The 24,930-nt window shown below is 40.5% G+C and overlaps 1 protein-coding gene across 8 annotated transcripts in view; it reads left to right on the top strand.

The window, feature by feature from the left end:
- Window positions 1-24,930, top strand: part of cmss1 (cms1 ribosomal small subunit homolog) — a 277,146-nt gene that overhangs the window by 203,577 nt on the left and 48,639 nt on the right. For 5 of the 8 annotated variants that reach the window (XM_059968623.1, XM_059968621.1, XM_059968622.1 and 2 more), the window contains one exon: window positions 11,640-11,753. The exons of 2 other annotated variants lie outside the window; for them this stretch is intronic. The gene's annotated coding sequence lies outside the window, so the exon portion shown is untranslated. Of the gene's footprint in view, window positions 1-11,639; window positions 11,754-12,529; window positions 12,634-24,930 lie in introns of those variants that run through there. One more of the 8 variants, XM_059968629.1, reaches the window with a different exon arrangement.

The raw sequence follows: 24,930 nt of genomic DNA, 5'->3' as shown, positions 1-24,930 counted from the left end.
ATTGTACGCCGGGCCAGATATGGCCCGCGGGCTTGAGTTTGACACCTATGGAGTAGTGGGATAAACTTAATATATGGAATGAACAGGAGAGGTGTATAAAGGTAAAGAACAACCTTAAATGGCATTTGCACAATTCATCTGCACCACGTGGAGCGGAACTGCTAGTTGTTTACTGATCCAAAGTGAGATTGTGGTTGTGAATCCCAAACTGAAAAACACATAGATTCACCCCCATTAAACTCCATTTCAAGAAGCACCTTCTTTCTCCCCATGGCATTGTAAGTAGTCATTCAGTGAACTGACAGACTCGATATCCAAATGTAAAATCTTTCACAAGAAGAAGAAGCCTTGAATATGTTTGTAGGATTTGATAATGGAGGCATTAAAAATGTTTTGGAGTCTCTCTGTTGTAGTCTGCATAAAGAAGGAGATCTTCACTACAGAATAAGAGCCATGGAGTCCAGCATTATAACCTGGCTTTCTGGACAATTTGTCAGGAAGGCCATAAGGAAGGATGGATATGGTCAAAAAAACATTAGTCATAATATAGGCAACACGAGTGAATCTGCAGATGCTGGAAATAAATAAAAACACAAAATGCTGGCAGAACTCAGCAGGCCAGATAGCATCTATGGGAGGAGGTAGTGACGACGTTCCGGGCCGAAGCCCTTCATCAGGAGACCTCGGCCCGAAACGTCATCACTACCTCCTCCCATAGATGCTGTCTGGCCTGCTGAGTTCTGCCAGCATTTTGTGTTTTTATTAGTCATAATATATACCATTTTAAATCTATCTATAAAAATGGAGAAGATGCAATCTAAAGTAAACTTAATTGAAGGAAACAGTTGTCATTGGAGTGAGAGTGGATATGACCCAGATAAATAGAAAGCAGAAATTGATAGGCAAAATGGATGAATGAGATGCCTACAAGAAGAGATGGTTGTGGTGCATTCGAGGTACATTGCAATGAGTACACAGGGTCCTGCATGAGCACTGCATCCACAGGGCACTTACTATTATTAAAGATCCCACCCATCCATCCAGCATCCTCTTTGACATCCTACCATCAGGCAGAAGACTAAAATGCATAAAAACAAGAATGGTCAGGATGAGAAACAGTTTCTTCCCCCAGGCCATTAGGCTTCTGAACTCCCGGCGCATCATATTTGAAATGTCACTGGTTAATCTGTTCTGTACTTTACAATTTTTAGCATCAATGCACTTTTGTTTTGTTATCTATTTATCCTTGCCTTCTTAAGTTATCGTGTGTTATGTGTTTTACACCCAGTTCGAAAAAACGTTATCTCCTTTCTATGTACATTATATGTATGTTATATGTATGTGGTTAAATGACAATAAACCTCATTTGACTTGGAATGATCAAGGTAGGCCAAAACTCCAGAAGTCCAGAGATAGGTAAAGCCGAAAAGGCAGTATGGATGAACCTCAGGTTGTAAATAATTGAGAACCAGGCTGACTACAAAAGAATAAGAGGGTAATTGAAAATGTACAAAGATGTACACAAAGTTGTATGAAAGTGTATGAAATGTGAACTTTTAAATATTGAAATTGAACCAGTATCCACCACTTACTTCCTCTAGCAGTTCATTCCACACTCACACCGCAATCTGAGTGAAAAGTTCGCCTTCAGGTTCCCCCTAAGTATTTCTCCTTTCACCCTTAACCTCTCACCTTTAGTTCTAGTTTCACGCTACCTCAGTAGAAAAAGCCTGCTTATCTTTTCCCATCTATACCCCTCATAATTTTGTATACCTCTATCAAATCCATTTTCTTAGGCTTAAAGTCAGAAAGGAATAAAGTCATAACCTATTCATAACTCATTCCCTATAACTCAAGTTCTCAAGATCTGGCGACACCCTTGTAAATTTTCTCTGTACTCTTTCAATCTTATTGACATCTTTCCTACAGATAGGTGACTAGAACTGCAAACAATCTCATTAACGTCTTATACAACTTAAATAGGACAGTGAGCCATTTCTGGTACTGTTAATGTTTCCCTGTGCTGCGCACTTCACATGCATTTAGAAGAATATTTTATTAACTTATTTGTGGTGATGTTTTGTTTTATGTGTTGTGTGTGATATATATGTATTGTGGGTGAACTGTGGTCTGGAGGAACGTTGTTTCCTTTGGTTGTATCAGAGGAACATAAATTTAAACTTGAACTTAAACATTACATCACAACTTCTGTACTTTCTTGAGATTACTTTGAGATAATAATGAGTCAGTGGAAGAAATGGCTTATATTAGATTGACTTAAATTGATAAAGGTTATTTTACTGAAAAATTGGAGGCCTGGCATAATAACAGTTCTAACTTCAGATTTCACTGTAATTGTTCATAATTCAAATTTTGTAAATTAATTAAATTTGAAACTATTAAGAGCTGGTATACGTAAGGGAGACTAATTTAAAATTGTAAAAATCGAAAATTCGGAGAGAGAAATCTGTCTTCCTTACTGAGTCAAACCAGAAAGAGACTAACCTTAATAAGATCAATCTTAACTTTGAACTGTCCTTACAAGGCATTCAGAATTTAAGAAGGCTGTTGTCTAAAGCTAGTTGCAGACTTTCTCATGCCAGATTTGCACACACTATATGAATTTAAATAAAAATAAATAGAAAATGAAACTCAGTTTTCATCTGTTGATTTGAAATATAAAGCTTTGAAAGATGGTGTTTGAATTACTGTTAGTATTTTAAATAGGATTTTTTCAAAATAAAGTAAAATGACAACAAATATAAGGAAGGAATAATAGTGTGGTTATATGCAGTGCATCAGTTACAGATAGGGGCAGAGAAATGACAGCTGAAATTTAATCCAGCAAGTGTATGTTATCACAGTTAGGGAAGTCAGATGTAAGAGGATGTATGCAGTAAATGGTAAGGCCCATAATAGCATTGATGTACAGTAGGATCTTGGGATCCAAGTCCATAGCTCCCTGAGAGTGGCCACACAAGTAGATAGGGTGGTGAAGGATGCATGTGGCATACTTGTCTTCATTGGTTGGGAAAATGGCTTAACAGTAAGGGCACCCCACTCTGGTTCCCTCCCTGCTCTGGAGCTTTTCATCTTGAATTTCTAACGAGACATCAGCTGTCTCAACTTCTCGAACCTTCTCCTCCACTCTCTCTGCACCAACACCAACCTTATCATCAAACCAGCAGACAAAGGGGGTGCTGTTGTAGTATGGCGTACTGACTTCTTCCTTGCTGAGGCCAGGCAGCAACTCTAAGACCCCTCCTCAAACCTACCCCTCGAAGAGGACCCTGCTCCAAACCATTAGAAAACTGTCTCCGACACCATCACAGACCTCATCAATGCCAGAGAACTCCTGTCCACTGCCACCTAGTTCATAATTCCCTTACCCCACCCTGCTCACTTCTACTCCTACCTAAGATCCATAAACCAGATTGTCCAGTTAGGCCTATTATCTGTGCCTGCTCCTATTCTCATACTTAGATTCCATTCCATCTCCCTTGTTTCAATCCTTTCCCTCAATCTCCTCAGTAACTTTCATTTCCCTGGCCCTGAACTCCTCATTTTCACCATGGATATTCAGTCCCTATACACTTCTATCCCCCATCAAGAGGCTTCAAAGCTCTCTGCTTTTTAGACAAAAGAACCAACCAAATCCCCTCCAGCACCGCCCTCCTCCATCTGGTAGAACTGGTCCTCACCCTCAACAATTTTTCCTTTGGCTCCTTCCAAATTTCTCCAAGCTCGAAGAGCAGCCATTGGACCTGCACGGGTCCCAACTATGCTTGCCTTTTCATTGATATGTGGAACAGTCCATGTTGCAAGCCTTCCCAGCTCTTCCTCCATTACATTGATGACTGCATTGGTGCTGCTTCATGCACTTGCATCAACTTTGCCTCTAACTCCTACCCTGCCCTTAAATTCACTTGGTCTACCTCTGACACCTCCCACCCCTTTCTCAATCTCTCTGTCTCTATCTCTGGAGACAAACTGACAGTCAACATCTTTTATAACCTACTGATTCCCATGGTTACCTTAACTATACCTCTTCCTGAAATATCTCCAGTAAAAATGCTATTCCCTTTTCTCAGTTCCTTCGCCTTTGTTGTATCGGTTCCCAGGATGTGTCTGTCCATTTCAGGACTTCCGAGGTGTTCTCCTTCTTCAAAGGATGGGGCTTCCTCTCTTCCACTATCTATGCTGCCTTCATCTGCATCCTGTCTATTTCCCGAACATACTCACTCACCCCATCTTCCAGCTGCTTTAATAGTGATAGAGTTCCTCTTGTCCTTACCTATCACCCCATTTGTCTCTGCATCCATCAGTTCATCCTCTGCAACATCCACCTTCTCAAAAGGGATCCTACCACTAAACACATCTTTATCTCTCTTCCCATTACCCCCACCCCACTTCCCGCAGCAATCGCTCCCTTTGCAATGCCCTTGTCCATTCATCCCTCCCCACTAATCTCACTCTCGGCACTTATCCCTGCAAACGGCCTAAGTGCTACACTTGGTCATACACCTCCTCCCTCACCTGCATTCAAGGCCCATTTACTTGCGAATATTCTGCTATTGTTTATTGTGTCCAGTGCTCCAATGCGGCCTCCTCTACATTGGTGATACCCTTTATAAATTGGGGGCTACTTCATCGAGCACCTCTGCTCCCTCCGCCAAAAGTGGAACTTCCTGGTGTCCAAACATTTTATTGCCAATTCCCATTTCTGTTCTGACATGTCAGCCCGTGACCTCCTCTTGTGCCAAGATGAGTCCACACTCAGGTTGGAGGAGCAACACCTTGTATTCCATCTGGGTAGCCTCCACCTGATGGCATGAATATCAATTTCTTCTTCCGATTTAAAAAAAATCCCCCTCCTCCTTCCTCTTACAGGGATTTTTTTTATTCATAGATTAAATAGAGCAGGCTGCCAGGAAAAGTGGTGGAAACAGATAGAATAGTAGTGCTTAAGAAGATGCTAGCTAAGCGTGTGAATGTGTAAGTTGACGGTGTTCTGGTAGGGCACTGAAAACCTGTGCCAACCATCAGGCTGGAGTGTTCAAGGACATCTTCGATCTCTCACTACTGCAGTCTGGTGAGCTGGGTGAGCTACCTCAAAGACAATCACACAGTCGCACTCAGAAGTACTGTGATGAAATGGTTTAAGAGATTGATCATGGCTAAAGTTAACTCCTGCCTAAGCCATCACCTGGAACCTACCGGACATGCTAGCTATACATTTACCAATGGCCTAACTGTTGTTGGCAGAATCTCAAATGGTGACGAGAAGGCGTACAGGAGAGAGATAGATTGGCTGGCTGAGTGGTGTCACAACAACAACATTGCATTCAATGTCAGTAAGACAAAGGAATTGGGCTTCAGGAAGGGGAAGTCAAGGGAACACAGACCAGTCCTTATCGTGAGGTCAGCAGTGGAAAGGGTGATCAGATTCACGTTCAAGGGTGTCAGCATTTCTGAAGTTCTCATCCCAGGCCCAATCTTTTGATGCAGTTATGAAGAGGGCATGACAAAGGCTACATTTCTTAAGGAGTTTGAGGAAACTTGGTATACCACCAAAGACTCCAGCAAATTTCTCCACGTGAATCATGGAGTGCATTCTAACTGGCTGTATTACCATCTGACATGAGGTGCTAGTGCACAGGATCAGAAAACTCGCCCAGTACCATCATGAATACTAGCCTTTCCAGCATCAAGGACATCTTCAAAACATGATGCCTCAAAAAGGCAGCATCCTTTATTAAGGACCTCCACCACCTAGGACATACCCTCTTCTCAATACTATCATTGGGGGGGTGGGTAGTACAGGAGCCTGAAGATATACATAAATCATTTTAGGAACTGCTCTTTCTCCTCCGCTATCAGATTTCTGAACGGACAATGAACCCGTGGCAACAAATTTCACAACATGTACTGATAATTTTAAAGCTGATTCTGATTCTGAACACTTTCTCACTATTTTTGCAATCACAAACTGCCAGGCAAGCTGAGTTCTCCAGCGTTTTGCATGTGCTTTCTATTTCTGCTCTCTCTATGTACTACTTATTTAATTTTTTTTACATATATTCTTTTTCATAATTTATAGTATATTTTATATATTGCACTGTACTGGGGCCTGTAAAACAACAAATTTCACAACATATGCCGGAGATAATAAACCTGATTCTGATTGGGTATGGATCCTGCACAGGTAGAAGATTTAGTTTAATTGGATATTGTGTTTCGTGCAGAGACAGTGAGCTGAAGGACCTGTTCTGTTTCTGACATGTACTGTTCTGTATTTTTACCCAGATAAATACTTCTACGCTACATTATCTCGCCTATTATTTCTGTCGCTATCTGACTTAAGTTTCACATAAATTAAAGAGGAAATTGTAAATCATAAATTAGTGTCAGACTTTGAATTATGTTGCACATACCACCCAATTTAGTGGCCATTACATCTTTAATACCTACACTTCATGAGACCAGCCTGCATTAGTTTTTCTCCCAATTTACTAATAAAGCAGAATTGATTTTGGCTGTGCAGATAATTGTGGGCCAGCTGGCCAGCCGAGCAGCTGGAAGAGGAAGTATGAGAGCAGTGGAAGTCTTAAAGGAGGAAAAAAACATGGAACAAAATGTAGTGTATTTAAATACCGTGGTTCAGCTTGCAAAGCCATGAAGAGTTGGCAACTGCTCAGAAACATATCATATCCCTTCAGCAAATGCCCAGTGCACTCATCATCATGCTGTGTTACTGCCTGATATATTTGACATGCACTACATGATTGACTTATTTAGGACAAAACCACATCACATCACTTACATCCATGGAAGTGATTGGCCCCAAAGGAAACATGCTTATACAGGTTCATGACATGCAAAAGCTCAATTGTGTATGTCAATCCACAACTATTACAGAAGTAGACGTTATTTAGTTTATAATGTTTAGCTAAGGCTTAAGTGCACATTTGATATCCATAATTATGTGATGGAAAGCATCTTTTCAGATCTTTCAACCCATTTTATTATTATATAAAGCACAGGGTCCCGGTAGCATAAAACATAACATTTCAAATAAATAACTGTTTTGATGTGAAATAAATTAGTATTCTTAGGATAAAATGAAACATAATATATTGCAAGTATTGTATTTCCCAGTTTTTTTTTTGATTTCTTTCCTTTCAGTGTTTCCTTTTTTTATTTCAGTGTTGTTCCGGAAAAATATGTTCAATTTATTTTGGCGATTTCGAGCTGCAATTAATCATCTCATTACCACTGGGACACTGGGAATGTAAATGTTTGAATATTAAGTAATATTTCTGAAGGATAAAGCACTGTTCTCGGTCACCAGAATAGAATGGATTAGAGCACTCAGCAGAAAGACTCTTCATTTTGCTGCATATTCAGAGTTTTTGCTTTTCAAAGCAAGTACAAAAGAGAATTGTTGACTATAGTCGGACAAGCAAACATACATTTGGAGGAGGAGTAGGCTACTCAGCCCCCCCAAGCCTGCTCCACCACTTAGTAAGATCATACTTAATCTAATTGTTAAGTCAACTGCTCATTCCCATTTAGCCCTAATAATTTTTCACTCCTATGTTTATCAAGCACCCATCTGCCTTTGCCTTTAAGATAGTCCCAGACCTTGCTTTCACCATCCTTTGAGGAAGAGAGTTCCAAAGGAATGCTCTGAGAGCAACCCTTTATTTTTAAACAGTGACCAACAAGATTCTCCTACAAGAGAAAACATCCTCTCCACATCGCCTGTGTTAAGTACCCTCTCACTCTTCCAAATCTCAGCTGATTCAAGCCTAGTCAGTTCAGTCTTTCCTCAGGGGACAACCTACGAATGCTAAAAAAGGAGGTGGATTCGGCCCAGTACATCATTGTTAAACCCCTGCCAACCATTGAGCACATCTGTATGAAATGCTGTAGTAGGAAAGCAGCATCCATCATCAGAGATTGCCTCCACCAGACTCAAGAACAGTTACTACCCCTCAACTATCTGGCTCTTGACCAAAAGGAGATAATTACACTCACTTGCCCATTGATTGAGATATCCCACAACCAATAATCTCACTTTAATGACTCTATCTCATTATTGTTCTCGTTACTTATTACTACTCAGTTACATTTACATTTGCTCAGATTGTTGTCTTCTGCACTCTGGTTGATCTTTCATTGATCCTGTTACAGTTACTATTCTATAGATTTGCTGAGTATACCCACAGGAAAATGAATCTTGGGTGACATATGTTGAAATCTATGTACTTTGATAATAAAATTATTTTAAACTTTATTACTTGAATAAACCTTTTCTGCACTGCTAATTACTTGCAGTGGTGTATAATCTTCCTTTTAGTCTCAAAGCATTGCAATCTCTCACTATTTTAGCTCACTTACTTCTTTTGTTTTCTTTTTAAGCCAAAATATTTCCCACATTATGTATAATTTGCCAAATACTACCCACCCACCTAACTTACAACACTTATGCTCAATTCACGACTTATTTTCCTTTTTAGCTTTGTGTCAGCAGATCTGTTCTTGGTAGTCTGTCCACAATAACCTTTGATATCACACCTTGTCACATGCCTATTATGAATCTAGGTATAGCCCCTCCACTAGACCACCTTTATCCACATCAAAGCTCATTCCTGTTCCACCACTGGTTAGCACATAACCTGTGACTCAGCAAATTAATATTGACCAGGCTAATGCTGTACCAATAGAGCAAATTGATTGCCCAATTTCCTTCCTTTTAACTAACATAATTTTCTGATCTTGCCCCCAACCCAGGAACATCATTGTTAACCTGAATTTTAATGCTGATAAAATAACTTAGAATCAGGTCTATCTGTTGACAATATTAAAATAAGTATGAATAAACTGAAAGATTGGGAGATGTTATCCATTTGCCCTCATGAAGCAAGTTCCCACTTGCTTCAAAAAGGCAACAATTATGCCAGAGCCAAAGAAGAATAATGTGGGCTGCCTTAATGACTATTGCCTCCTGCCCCAGCAAGGACCTGGATCCATTGCAGTTTGCTTAGAGCCACAATAGGTCAATGGCAGATGCAATTTCAGTGGCTCTTCACACAGCTTTAGACCACCTAGACAACACAAACACCTACGGCAAGATGCTGTTCATCGACTGTAGCTCAGCATTTAATACTATCGTCCCACAATCCTGATTGAGAAGTTGCAGAACCTGGGCCTCTGTACCTCCCTCTGCAATTGAATCCTCAACTTCCTCACCAGAAGACCACAGTCTGTGCAGATTGGTGATGACATATCCTCCTCGCTGATGATCAACACTAGCACACCTCAGGGGTGTGTGCTTAGCCCACTGCTCTACTCTCTGTATACACAGGACTTTGTGGCTAGGCATAGCTCAATTACCATGTACAAATTTGTTGACATACAACCATTGTTGGTAGAATCTCAGGTGGTGATGAGAGGGTGTACAGGACTGAGATATGGCAACTCATGGAATGGTCCCACAGCAACAACCTGGCACTCAATGTCAGTAAGACAAAAGAGCTGATTGTGGACTTCAGGAAGGGTAAGATGAAGGAACACATACCAATCCGCATAGAGAGATTAGAAGTGGAGAGAGTGAGCAGCTTCAAGTTCCTGGGCATCAAGACCTCTGAGGATCTAACCTGGTCCCAACATAGCGATGTAGTCATAAAGAAGGCAAGACAGCGGCTATACTTTATTAGGAGTTTGAAGAGATTTGGCATGTCAACAAAGATGCTCAAAAACTTCTATGGATGTACCGTGGAGAGTATTCTGATAGGCTACATCACTGTCTGGTATGGAGGGGCTACTGCACAAGACCAAAAGAAGCTGCAGAAGGTTATAAATCTAGTCAGCTCCATCTTGGGCACTAGCCAACAAAGTACTCAGGACACCTTCAAGGAGCGGTGTCTCAGAAAGCCAGCATCCATTATTAAGGACCTCCAGCACCCAGGGCATGCCCTTTTCTCACTGTTACCATCAGGTAGGAGATACAGAAACCTGAAGGCACACACTCAGTGATGCACCATCAATAACTCACACTGAGATGTAAGGCGAGATATCGGCTTTTATTGACTGGAAGAAGGAACCAGGAGTGAGTGTCCATCATACTATGTCCTGGAGACTGAGGCCGAGCGTCAGGCCTCAGACAAGGGCCTGTGGGAAGAGCCACAGGAGCATTCAGCAGGGGGCATGTCCAGACAGGCACATAGTTCACCACACTCAGCGATTCAGGAACAGCTTCTTCCCTTTTGCCATCAGATTCCAAAATGGACATTGAAGCTTTGGACCCTACCTCACTTTTTTTTAATATACAGTATTTCTGTTTTTGCACATTTTTTAAAAAATCTATTGATTTACTTATTTATTATGTTTTATTTTATTTATTATTATTATCTCTGCTGGATTATGTATTGCATTGAACTGCTGCTGCTAAGTTTACAAATTTCACATCACATGCCGGTGATAATAAACCTGATTCTGATTCTAATTCTCATGCATACTTCCTTTGATACAGGCCGTGTCTTTATAAATACCTGGAAGCTTTGTTACATGTTGTATACAAATTCTAAAACCCTGCCAAACTTCATCTGAATATTGATTTCAGAAACACTGTGCCACCCGATAAATGCCAAGCATTACAAGAAAGTGAAATACAATAATTGGATAATCAAATATCTGCCTTTGTTGGTCACTTTTTCACAATCAAGTACCATGTACTGTATCTTCTATTTATCCTGCAACTTCGTGTGAAGTAAATGTTTAGGTAGACTTGATTGCCTTCACTTTTCTCATAGAGCTTTATCAGTTTGGAAAATTTACATTTTACTGGTCTTTATCATTAAATATATGAATGTCGTAATCATGACTTGATGTCTCCTGAATGTTTTTTTCATAAAAAATAATATTGGTGATGGAAAGTTATCAAAAACTTCATCAAAAGCAACAGGTAGAGAATGGAGAATGACCATTTCACTTGGTAAATTAAAAATAAATAACTTTTCAAAATGGTTGCAGAAAGTATTCATAACACAATTTCAGGTCACTATAGATATAATTTCTAAGTCACATTTTTTAGTGCGTTTCATATTAGTTTAAAATACTTCCATACTCATTACTAAGCAGAAATCTAACCTGCACTATGTTCAACTTCCATAGTAAAATATTTGAGGCAAGAGAAATTATGGGCCATCTCAGCTATCAATTCACTTCAATTCCTTATCATATCTTTCTTAAAAATACACTGAACACAGATCTTATCAGTGAGAAATATTAATCTATCTTGCAGGAATGTCTTTGGAGGCAAGAATTCATCACCCAGCACAATAGATCAGTTGACATATACAAGAATGCTTTCAGAAAAATAGCCTTTATTTCAATGTTGACCTTTTGTTCAATAAGATATATATTCACAATTGAAGATGTAATGCTGTTATTTTGAAATTACAGAAGATTAACATCAGTATTTTTGTTCTTTGAATTTTCTTGTTTTTATTCTTAATTATGCTAAGAATATATATAATAAATGTTTATGCTAATATGTTAACATTTTCTGAGTAAAAGGACAATGAAAGAAATAATACTCACCACAATATAATGGGTTTCCTATTGGACTGCAGGTTGAAATTTCGTCTCCTCACCTGGACCTACATCGCAGATTTGACATAAAATCCGTAGTCCTTTTGTAGTAAGTCCATCGTATCAAAAATATCCAGTCTTCAGAGAAGAAAATCGTGAGTATAGGACATTTATACCGGTTTTCTTTTCTTAATCCAGTTTTCATTGAAGACTTCACTGAAAGTTGAGTAGCCTGAACATAGGTTTATTTCACTGCTTTAAGAAGATGAGAAATATACAGTGATCTGTGCCTGTTGAGTTGGACAGTGAGAGGACCTGGCATGAGTCGAAAGATCCTCTATATTTATCCACCACGTTCAGTGAAGCTATGCACAATAAAGGCAGATGGCTCTGTCAGAAAGCTGACCTAGTCTCTCCATAGAGAGATGTAACTAGACAAGGCTTCAGGGCTTAGAAAGAGCTAACCATATGTTTGTGATACACATTGACTGTTGCTAATGAAGTCAAATAGAACACATTTTATGCTAATTATACTTTTATTAACATATACTATTTATCAAAAATCTCTTCAAAAATATAATTTCAATAGCTATCTTAGCTTGAGTATGTTTAGTCAATTTTTCACAGTTTGAATAATATTAAGAACTAAAATATGTTGACTTATCAAAAATTACTCTCTTTTTTAATGAAGAAATCTTAAGACACAGATGCCATATGAATAAGTGTATTTCAGTGTTAAGTTTATAATCTCAGTAAATGATCAAGTACAAAATAATCCTTAAAGTGAATAATATTACTTTGTTGCAGAATGTTTGAATTGAAATGCAAAAGTAGATTTTTAAAAAATATATAATCTGGAGTTATTAATCATTGTCATTATTCCTTTGGTACACTTCCTTTCTTCCTGCTCAGGCATAAAATCAGCAAGTAGAATATGATGCTGTTCAGATATGGAGTACAATAACAAAATGTATAACATTTCATTGAGTACACCATCCTATTCTGTGCTTCACATTTTTACAAACCAAAAATAAGGTATTATTTCATAGTTAATTTACAGATTATATTTCTTAAATCTCCCTGATTTTGGATTTTAGGTACTTAACAATACAATTCCTTCTTCATCCAAATTATTGTTCCAAATATTTTCAATGTAATTTTGTAGCTGATATTAAATTCTGCAACTGTAGGGTATTTATTAATGTAATGCCCTCCTCTCTCGGTATCTTACGTCTTTTTGGGCATCAGCTGCTGGGGTGAACAGCAGAGGTAAGCATCCATTATAAATAACTCAGGTTTTATTTTTGCAAGCAGCTATTTTAATTTATTTAAGCATTGAAATTATACAACGGGCAGAGAAGGCTGTATAGAACATAGAATACAGCATAGAACAGTCCCTTTGGCCCACAATTTACATCAAACTAGATAAGTTACTAATCAAATGTCCAACTAAACGGATCCTTCTTACGCGGTGTCCATACCTTTACATTCTTTACACATACATGGGCCTATATAAAGCCTGTTGAATGTCTCTTAATATATTTGCTGCTGCCGCCACCCCAGGCAGCGCATTCCTAACGCTCGCCATTCATGCTTAAAAAAAAATTGGACCACACATCTCCTTTGAACTTACTCCCTTTTCCTTCTTCTGTTATTACACATTTCAACCCTGGGAAATAGCTGTCTATCCATCTCATAATTTTAATCAGATCTCCTGTCAGCCTCAACTGCTCCAGAGAAAGCAACCCAACTTTGTCCAATCTCTCCTTAAAGTACCTGCTCTCTCTCCAATTCAGACAGCATCCTGGTAAAATTCTTCTGCATCTTCTCCAAAGCCTCCACATCCTTCCTCTAATAGAATACAATACTCCAGAGACGATCTAACTAGAGTTTTATAAACCACAACATAATTTCCCATCTCTTGAACTCAGTTTGTTGACTAAAAATGCCAAGCGTGCTTTATGCCTTCTTTACCATCTGACCAACCTGTGCAGCCACTTTGAGGGTGCTAAGACTTGGACCCCACAATCTTCCTGTACATCAGCACTCTTAAGGGTCTTGTCATTAACAGCGTACTGTTTCTTTAAATTTGAAATCCCAATGTGTAACACTTCATACTTAAGCTGTAAGAACAGGAGATGAATTGGGCTAATCGGTCCATTAAGTCTGCCCTATTCATCATTCATGGCTGATTTTTTCCTCTCAACCCCATTTACTTGCCTTCTTACTTTGATTAATTGAGGTGGGGGAAAAATGATGCTTTTAGGCAGGAACTTGGGAACATAAATTGTGAGCAGATGTTCTGATCTGAGAAGCAAGATTTATGAGCATTTGGAGGGACATAATCTGATTAGGAATAGTCAACCTGGCTTTGTCAAGGGCAGGTCGTGCCTTCCGAGGCTGATTGAATTCTTTGAGGAAGTAACAAAACATATTGATGAAGGCAGGGCAGTGTATGCAGTGTATATGGATTTCAGTAAAGCATTTGGTAAGGTTCCCAATGCAAGGCTCATTCAGAAAGTAAGGAGATGGTTCATATTCCGCATGGAGTTCAGTGATCAGTGGGTGTTCTGCACGGATCTGTTCTGGGTTCCTTCCTCTTTGTGATTTTTATAAGTGACTTTGATGAAGAAGGGGGAGCTTCTTTACTCAGAGAGTGGTAGCTGTGTGGAATGAGCTTCCAGTAGAAGCAGGTTCAATTTTGTCACTTAAAAAAAATTGGATAGGTATATGGACAGGAAAGGAATGGAGGGTTATGGGCTGAGTGCAGGTAGGTGGGATTAGGTGAGAGTAAGCGTTCGGCATGGACTAGAAGGGCCGAGATGGCCTGTTTCTGTGCTGTAATTGTTATATGGTTATCTGTAACAGATCTATATTCCATTGTATCCTTTGTCAGTCCTCTATTCTATCCACTAAGCCACATCTTCAAACATACTAACTCACCCTTCTACCTTTTCATCCAGAACAAAGGTCCCAGTACAGATCCTTGTAGAACACCGCAAGTCATGGACCTCCAGCCAGAGTAATTCCCATCAACCACATCCTTTATGGGCAAGCCAATCTTCTGGATAAGCCTCCCATGAAGGAACTTATCAAACACCTTACTGAAATACATGTAGAGAACATCCTCAGCTCTGCCTTCATCAATCAGTTTCATGACCTCCTCAAATCAAGTTAGTAAAACATGACTTGCCCTGTGTATCGACTGTCCCTAATTAGGCCATGGTTTTCCAAATGTTCATAAACCCTATTCCCAAGATCTCTCTCCAGTGACTACTCTACCATGGATGTGAAACTCTCCAGTCTATAGTTTCCAGGGTTATCCCAATTTTATTTCTGGAATAAAGGAGCAACATTAGGTACAGGTTTCCCCCACTTTTCGAAGGTAGAGCATTCCTATAAAATGGTTCGTAAGCTGGAATGTCGTAAAGTGAAGAAGCAATTACCATTTATTAATGTGAGAAAAATCTCTGAGCATTCGCAGACCCAAAAAATAACCTACCAAATCATGCCAAATAACACATAAAACCTAAAATAGCAGTGACATATAGTAAAAGCAGGAATGATCTGATAAATACACAGCATATATAATGTGACTGACCTTTCAGTGCAAGAACAGTTAGGAAACAGTAATCACAAATCCTAGTTTTAATATAGCTATAGATAATGTCCCTTTCTTAACCAAGTTTCAACATCATAAATCTATTAACTGATCCATACTCTTAAGTTCATCACCGTTATCCATAATACTCCTAGCATTAAAATACACTTCAACCCATTCATTCCATTGGGTCTGTTACATCACTCCTTCCTCTCTGTTTTTACAGGTCAGGGCATCTACCTTCCTCTCAATCCCTCCACTTTCTGACCTGATATGCTGGTTCCTAAACCCCTGCTGAGCTGTTTAAACCCACCTAAGCAGCATTAGTGAACATTCCAGCCAGTATATTGGTTCCCCTTCAGTTTAAAATGCAACTCGCCCCTCAGGTCCCCTGCCCCAGAAGAGGTTACAATGATCCAAGAACCTGAATCTCTGCCCCCGTACCAGTTCCACAGCCACTCATTCATCTGTTCTATCTTTCTATTCCTGCCCTGACTAGCATGCAGTACCAGGAGTAATTCAGAGATTACTACCTTCATAGTCTTGCTTTTCAGCCTCTTTCCTAACATTGCACAGTACCGCTTCCTCATTTCTATCTTTGTAATTGGTGCCAATGCACACCGTAGCCTCTGGCTGCTCACTGTCCCTGTCGAGGATGCTCTGCAGCTGCTTTAAGCCTCCATCAACCCAAGCACTTAGGAAGTAACCATCGTGGCATTTCTTTCAGCAAGTTCCAAGATCTACCACTTTTGAACTCTTAGCCCTCTCACTCCTATTAAGGATACAATAGAATTTATGCAATTAATATACATTTTGTTCTTGAGGAGATGAGGAAATTGCACTTAATCCTGGCGGCATTATACTGCATGGCAGTGCAAGCTATGAATTGCACAGTGAATGCTTGGATAAAATTTATCAGACTTGTTGCAAGGTACTGACAAACATGTATATAATTATTCCATGAATGTTGTTTCCACTGTAACTATGGTTTCAGTTTCAGAGACCATGTTACTGATATTAGCTGTGATCTCACTTTTCAATCAGTGGCAGAGTAAAGCTTCCATTAACAGTTACTGTATCTTGAACAAAACAACCCACTGATCCTTCACTTAAAAGCTGGCAGTTCTGCTCAGGCAAAGTTCCCAAGTTTGTTCAGAGCCCCAAACTTCCACCCAGTTTTGTGGGTAATAGCAAGTAATTCTACTCAGAATTATTTTCTTTTACCCAGATAGCTAAGTAAAAGCACAGTGCTCCTGAACTAAGTGTAAGCTTTGAATTCTACTGAGTTATTTGTTGTCAGTGGGACAGAGCAAAACTTCACAGATTTCCTTGCACTTAAATTCAACAGTCTTAACAGGAAGAAATGGCTTTGGGGAGAATGGCAAGTAGAAGATAATCTTCTTTTCCCTTTATTTAATTAAGTGAGTTAAATGCATTTGATTTTATCTGATTTTTTTCTCAAATGCTTCAAGTTTTTAATTTTAAAGAAAAGTTATTACTTAAATGTTTTCGTTTTTACTAATACATTCAAAAGCAGCAGTTTTTTTCCAGTTTTGATAGAAAGTAAGCATGGCATAAGTGCTATAGGCTAACTGATCCTCTTAAGAATGAACTTTGAGAGCAGGCAGTAGTTGAGCTTGTGTGGCTCAAAGCGATGTGATCTGCATTGTCAGATCTCTGTGTCATGGATTTCACCTGTCTTGATGTTGATTGTTGTGAAATTGTAGTTCTAGGCAATTTATAGTACCTGTCAACTAACACCAAGCAGATGGTCAAACAGAAAGACCAGGCAATCATACAGAATAGTTTTCAGATGGCACGCAAGATATAAAAACAGAAATTTTTTTAATTAAGTTATTTAAGATCTCACAGTCCAAAAAATTTAGACACCCATGCACACACTTGTGCTTGTTCTCTCTCTCTCTCTTACACACACACACATACACACAAAACAAGAAAATGTTTAAAAAATTAAATTATAAGCAGCTGAATTTTGAAACAGTTACTTATAGGGACAACAGAAATGTTTTTAGGAATGGAAAGGTTGTTCAGCCTCAATTATAGTTATAGCTTAATGTGCTGACAAGCTGCTTCTCCGAATGAAGGTTTGTTGCAGGGTGAGCGTTGTTAGCTTTAGAAAAGTAGTGCCACAACTTTTTCAAGCATTCTATTGCAAGCAAAATTCGGAAGTCATCCAGGACAACGCAATCCACTTGATGACCTCTCTAAGCATTAAGTTTTTCCAGCTCTCGTGTATAGTGGTTAGCATGTATAACATTTACAAAATATATTTACTTGCCTAGGCTATACCAGCACCACCTCCCAAAAGAACAACATCTACCTTCATGGACAGGGACACCAGGCACATAAAAACAAAAGGTTTCCTTCTAAGTTGCATATCAGTCTCACCTGGAAATTACTGTTGTTCGTTTATTGATGGCAAGGCTAAATTCTAGAACTCCAAAGCCAAAGGTTTAGACTGGTGTTCAAAAGGACCAAAGTATGCTTGCACACAAGTCACTGAAGGCCAATGTGCAGATACAGAGCAAATAACTAGAGAGGAAAATGGTAGATTAGTATTTTTCAAGAGAGGGTTTAGATGTAGGGATAAAGAAGGATGATTGCAATTGTTCTGCAGCTTGTGAGTGACTGCACACTGAGTATTATGTTCAGTTTTTTTTTCTACTTGCCTAATAAAGTATGTACTTGCCGTATAAGTGCATTGGAAATTCACTCTTCTGGTTCCAGGAATGGGGGGATTGCTGTGTGGAACAATATTCTTTAGAGATTACAAAAATATGAGGAGAAATTGTGTCAAAATTTGCACAATTCTCGAAGGGCTTGATGTGTTAATCACCAGGAGGATGTTTGCCCTGGCTGAGGAGTCTGGACCAGGAGGTCTAAAATTAAGGAGCAAGTTATTTAGGTCTGAGGTGAAGAGAATTGTCTGCTTTCAGACGGTGGTGGGTCATTTGGAATGCTCTCTCCTGGATGCCTGGGAATGCACAGTTGTTATGTTCATTCAAGAAGTATTTCTGGGCAATAAAGGGAGCAAGGAGTATGGAAACAATTCTGAGAAATGACGCTGAGGTAGATGATCAACCATGATCATGATGAATGATAGAGCAGGCTTGAAGGGCTATACGGCTTATTGGTGCTTCAGTTCTCAAATTCAATTGAATTGTGCAATAACTTCATTGAAAGAATTACGGTGGTTCACGATAGCTCCCCACTATTTTCTCAAGGGCAAATAGGGATGAGTAATAAATGGTGTTGGCAACAACATCCCAATCCAAAAAGTAAATTAAAAGAAATACACCTGCCTTGAAATTACTTTGAGGACTCATTGTAGTTTTGATTAAAGCAGTGGAATGCAATATTTTAATGTTTAACATATGCAGGTGATGGGATTCAAAAGGAATTTTTGTTAAGTAAGGCATTGTCCCACATACTTAGATAATTCAGAGATGTCATAGGTCCCAAAAATTTATGATTCAGCAATATTTGTTCCCAACTAGTTTTACTCAGAACTCAGTGTGGATAAAGATAGCGGATCGTTTTGCTAGATGACCTAGGTAATGCAGAGCATGCAAACTATGTAATTGATGTTTGCAGAAACAGCTGATACAGCATATGCCGAGAGCAGAGCTGAAATACTCAGGGCAAGTGCCTGCTCATGGTGGCAGAGCCAAGTTGGCAAAATTTCACGCAAAACCCTTTCGGATTTTCCATTAGTTTCCTTTTTGGGAGAAGCAGAATTGTTACTAAATATATTAGTGATGTGATAGTTTTCCATTACCCTGATAAAATATGTTTCAGAGAGCATGAATTGCAGGTTCAGATTGAGCTAGGGAAAGATCTTCCAAGAGTGGATATATTCACGACTGACTAAAAGATACAGCATTGAATCTTTATAGCACTCTCTATTTTAATAATCTTGACTGTCGGAGGCTGAGTGGTGACCTGATAGAAATATATAAAATAATGGGGAGCATAGGCAGGGTAGATAGATTCTTTATCCCAAGTTTCTCATGCTGCATTTTAGAAGTTATAGGATTAAGGTGATAGGGGGGAAGTTTAAATTAGATTTACCTTGCAAAATTTTTGGCATGTTCCAGAAACCTACCACAGAATTTCTGGAACATACTGCCATGGGAAATAATGAAAACACATAGCAGAGTTTAAGAGGCATTAAGACCGGCACATGAACAGGCAAGAAATTGAAAGATATAGATGATGTGAAGTCAGATATGCACATAGCATCAAAATCAGTATAGATATAATGGGCCGAAGGGCCTGTTCCTGTGTTCTTTCTAAAATTATGGTCATGATTGTAGTCATAAGAGGTCACAGATCTTTGTGAAGGCAAAGAAAGCAGTTGAATCTTTAAAGTAGGCTTAGTTAAAATATACTGTTCTATGAATAATTTAGAGCCGTGAACTTGAAAATTCCATGTGTTATGTGGTATACTACCTTGCTGGATTTTTTCTCTCAAATAAGAGTACTTTAAAGAATGAAAACCATCTTGAAAATATGAGACAAATGTTCTGGTCACCATTATTTCTGCCAGTAATTCTCTACTCTGGGCTAGCTGTTTATGTCTGGAGTTGTGTGTGTTGCTAGCCTAAGGTCTAATAGGGATTCCAACAGATTTCCTGTGATTAATAATTCCTTAGAGTGCAATTGTTAATCTATCGTGAAACAACCCTTACATGATGTGTAATATGGCACAGATTGAGTCTTAAAGAAAACTTGTATGCCTACCCTTTTCTTATTGGTACAAAGAAAAGTTCAAAAGTTCAAAGTAAGTTTTATTTTCAGAGTACATGCATGTCACCACATACAACTCTGAGGTTCTTTTACCTGCAGGTATACTGAGCAAATCTATAGAACAGTAACTGTAAACAGGATCAATGAACAACAAACAGTGCAAATGCAGATATAAACAAATAGCAATAAGTAATGAGAGCTTGAAATAAAAAAATAATGAGTCCTTAGACCAGAAGACACAGCCTAAGAGTAGACTGGCTGTTGTGCATACATCTACTGATGCTTCTGGACACATCGTTAGTGATGTTCCTGGAATCATTGGGTGTTTCGGGTCTTTCAACTTCATACATCATACACCCTCCTCCAGGTGACCCAGCTGGGGCTGATCAGACCCCAGCTTATGTCCAGACGGCTCGCTACACATGACTCCGTGGCTCCCCTCTCTTGAGCCACAGCCATCTTGAGGCCCTCTCTGCTGTATCAGTGGTACTGCGGATGGCTCTCCTCTTCCTCTCTCCCTCGATGCCCAAATTGCTGTAGGCTCTGGCTAAGGAAAGGGCTGTGAATCCCCTACAACCAACTTCCACTGGGAGACACCTCACTCTCCATCCAGCCTGCCGACAGTTGCTGACCAGTCCTGCCTACTTCGATAGCTTCCTTTCAAAGGCCTCTTCCAAGCAACCTTCCCATGGGACTGTCAGCTCCAGCATCACCACCTGCTTCGTAGACTCAGACACAAGGACAACGTCTGGTCGCAGGGTGGTGGCTGCGATATGGTCGGGGAACCTCAGCTGCCTTTCGAGGTCCACCAGCAGCTGCCAGTCTCTTGCAGAGGTCAGGGTACCTGCCGATGTTCTTTTGGCAGGTATTGGCTGCTCCCCAGCTCTTACAAAGGCAATGGTCTGCTTGGAGGGTAGGGACCACTTTGCCCACTCCACTCCTGCGCTGATGGCTTCAGCGATGGTCTTCAGGACCTGACCATGCCTCCATCGGTACCGTCCCTCACCAAGTGCCCTTGTGCAGCTGCTGAGGATGTGCTCCAGGGTTCCTCGCTTGGAGCACAGTGGGCACACTGATGACTCTGCTTTGCCCCATGTGTGCAGATTTGATGGGCTTGGGAGCCCATCATACACTGCCTGGATGAGAAATTGGATGTGGTGTGGCTCGGCTTTCCAAAGCTCAGCCCAGGTCACTTTCCTCTCCACCACATCTTTTAGAATGGAGTTGAGGAGGAATTTCTTTACGCAGAGAGTAGTGACTCTGTGAAATTCTTTGTCACAGGTAGCTATAGCCAGATCTTTATGTATATTTATGGCAGAGGCTGACAGATTCTTAATTGGTCAGGGCATGAAGAGATACAAGGAGAATGTCGGAGACTGCTACCTATGACAACCATGTTAACATTGAGGAATGTATGGATTCTGTGACCAACTGCATAGAGAAGTGTACTGAGGATGTTACCATCATGAAACTGAGGGCAAATCAGAAACCACGGCTTACTGCAGAGGTCCATACATGGCTGAGGGATCGTGATGCTGCTTTTAGATTGGGCGATGCAACAGTGCTGTGGGAAGCAAGAACTGTGTTTTCTCGCTCCATTTGAAAGGTGAAATGGGAACATTCTCAGAGAATTTACAGCCACTTCTGCGATATCAGAGACACAAAGCACATGTGGCTGGGAATTCAGAGGACTGCAGAATAAAAGTCTTCTGTGCGTTCAGAATAAAGACTGTATGTCTTTTATGCCAGATTTGATGTTCAGAGCACGTGCTGGCGAGGAAGGGATCCCTCCCCCCAGGGGAGCAGACCCTCTGTTTGGCCGAAGCGGAGGTGAGGAGGTCCCTGGCCGGAGTCAACCACGCAACGCTGCAGGGCCTGAAAGACTGTGCAGCCCAGCTGACAGAGGTGCTGACCGTCTCGAACAATCCATTGTCTCCTTGGTTTTCAACGCAACAACCATCATTCCAGTACCAAAGAAGGCAAGAGTAACCTGTCTAAATGACTGTCGTCCAGTGGTATTAACAACAATCATTATGAAATGCTTTGACCAGCTGGTCATGGAGCACATTGAAGCCTTTCTTGCAGCTACACCTGGGCCCTTTCCAGTTTGCTTATTGCTCAAATCGATCCACTGATGATGCAATAGCCTCTGCCCTCCACTACGTCCTGTCCCTCCTGGAAAACGGGGTCTTATATGCCAGACTGCTGTTTATAGACTTCATTTCAGCGGTCAACACCATCATACCCCAGAAACTGGTGGGGAAACTGTCCTCGCTGGGTCTCAACACCTCCCTCTGTAATTGGATACTGGACTTCTTACAGCAAGGCCACAGTCAATCTGCGTGGGCAGCAAAGTCCCACATCCCGTTACACCAAGAATTGGCACTCTCCAAGGCTGTGTGCTCAGTCCACTGCTGTTCACACTGCTGACGCATGACTGTGTCACAGGATTCAGCTCAAACCGTGCCATCAAGTGTGCGGATGACCCAACTGTGGTTGGCCTTATCAAGAACATTGATGGCATGGAGTATAGAGAGGAAGTGGAGCGACTGGTGGATTGGGGTGAGAAGAACAACCTAAGCCCGAATGTGGAGAAGACAAAGGAAATCATAGTGGCCTTCGGGAAGGTGCAGTCGAGCCATCCCCCTCTGCGAGTACATAGTTCCTCCGTTTAGAAAGTTAAGTGCACCACGTTCCTGGAAGTTCACATCACAGACAACCACACCTGATCCTTTAATATCACCTCCCTGAACAAGGAGGCACAGCAGCACCTCCACTTCCTAAGAAGAAGATTGATGTAAGCAAGGCTTCCCCCCACCCCCCATCTTAACTGCATTTTACAGAAGCACCATTGAGAGCGTCCTGACAAGTTGCATCTTCATCTCGTGTGCAAGCAGTCGAGCATCGGACTAAAAGTCCCTACAACGGACTGTGAGAACAGCTGAGGGGATCATGGGGTCTCCCTAACATCCATCGGAGGCATTTACCAAGAGCACAGCATACACAGTGCTCTAAGTATTATTAGGGGTCCCAACAATCCATCCAGTCTCCTCTTCGACTTTATCATTAGGCAGGAGACTACGATGCATAAAAATAAAAGTGTTCAGGATGAGAAACAGTTTCTTCCCCTAGGCCATTAGGCTTCTGAACTCCCGGCCACATCGTATTTGAAGTGTCACTTTTCTGTTACTTACAATATTTAATATTAATGCACTGTAGTTTGTTATTTATGTGTGATTCTTCTGTAGATTTCTGCCATCATATCTGTATATATGACAGCAGAATATAGTATTAATGATAAGACTCTTGGCAGTGTGGAGGATCAGAGGGATCTTGGGATCTGAGTCCATAGGAATCTCAAAGCAGCTGTGCAGGTTGACTCTGTGGTTAAGAAAGCGTACAGTGTATTAGCCCTCATTAATCGTGGAATTGAATTTAGGAGCCGAGAAGTAATGTTGCAGAGGAGATTTACAAGGATGTTCCCTGGATTGGGGAGCATGCCTTATGAAAACGGGTTGAGTGAACTCAGCCTTTTCTCCTTGGAGCGATGAGAGGTGACCTGATAGAGGTGTATAAGATGATGAGAGGCATTGATCATGTGGATAGTCAGAGGCTTTTTCCCAGGGCTGAAATGGTTGACACAAGAGGACACAGGTGCTGGGGAGTAGGTACAGAGGAGATGTCAGGGTTAAATTTTTTTATACAGAGAGTGATGAGTGTATTGAATGGGCTGCCGGCAACGGTGGTGGAGGCAGATACGATACAGTCTTTTAAGAGTCTTTTGGATAGGTACACGGAGCTTAGAAAAATAGAGTGCTATGGGTAAGCTTAGTAATTTTTAAGGTAGGGACATGTTTGGCACAACTTTGTGGGCCAAAGAGCCTGTATTGTGCTGTAGGCTTTCTGTGTTTCTTTTATATTTTATTCTTGCCTTCATAAGTTATTGTGAGTTATGTGTGTTATGTGTATTACTGTGCTCTACACCCTGGTTCGGAGACATGTTTTCTTGTCACTATATAAAGTATATGGTTATATATGTTATATACATGTATATAGTTTAATGACAATAAACTTCACATGACTTGACTTGAAGGCAGGAGTTTGGGGTTGACAATAAAATTGGATCAGCCGTGATGAAATAGCATTGCATACTTGGTTGGCCAAGTGGCATAATTCTGCTCCTATATTTTATGTTCTTATGTTCTTAACAGACCACTGGTTGTGGGAATGCCAGAAATAGAATGAGTGTAGTTATCCACTTTTGTTCAAGAGTCTGATGGTTGCGTCCTGAGGCTCTTGTGCCTTTTGCATGATGGCAGCAGCAAGAAAAGATCATGGCCTGGGTGGAGAAGATCTTTGATGATGGATGCTGTTTGCCTATGGCAACATTTCATATAGATGTGCGCAGTGGTTAAGAGGGCTTTACCTGTGATGTACTGGGCCAAATCCACTACCTCTTGTTAGATTTTCTGCTCAAAGGCATTGGTGCTCCCATATCAGCATAAACTATCAACAAAAACAATCAAATCCAAAAAATATTGTAATTATTCTGCAGATCTAAAAGTGTCAGTGGAGACTAAGTGGGAACTGGTATCAAATGCCAAATCAATTAAAAGTGTAATGTGTTAGAGTTAAGCAAGTGCATAAGTGGTGGAGAGTGGGTTCACAGTCACGTGGGGAAGAGGTAAGGTGTGCAGAAAGAAGGGAAACCAGAAAGGAAGATGATGTATTGTATCATTGCATCATGCTTGGTATTGCAACTACCCTATCTATGAACAACTGTGTTGGTGAAAACAGTTCAGCACATCACAAAAACCAGACTTCCATCCAGAACTCTCTCTCACTGTCTTGATAATCAAAGACTCCTCCCACCCTGGACATACTCTCTTCACCTCCTCCCATATACCACCAGACCTAAGACAACTTCTATCCCACTGTTATAAGACTATCGTATAGTTCCC

Source organism: Hypanus sabinus, chromosome 4, assembly GCF_030144855.1.
Source record: "Hypanus sabinus isolate sHypSab1 chromosome 4, sHypSab1.hap1, whole genome shotgun sequence".
Classification (NCBI taxonomy): Eukaryota; Metazoa; Chordata; class Chondrichthyes; order Myliobatiformes; family Dasyatidae; genus Hypanus; species Hypanus sabinus.
Note: the sequence above shows the minus strand (reverse complement) of the source record. Positions and strands in the feature narration are given on the sequence as shown.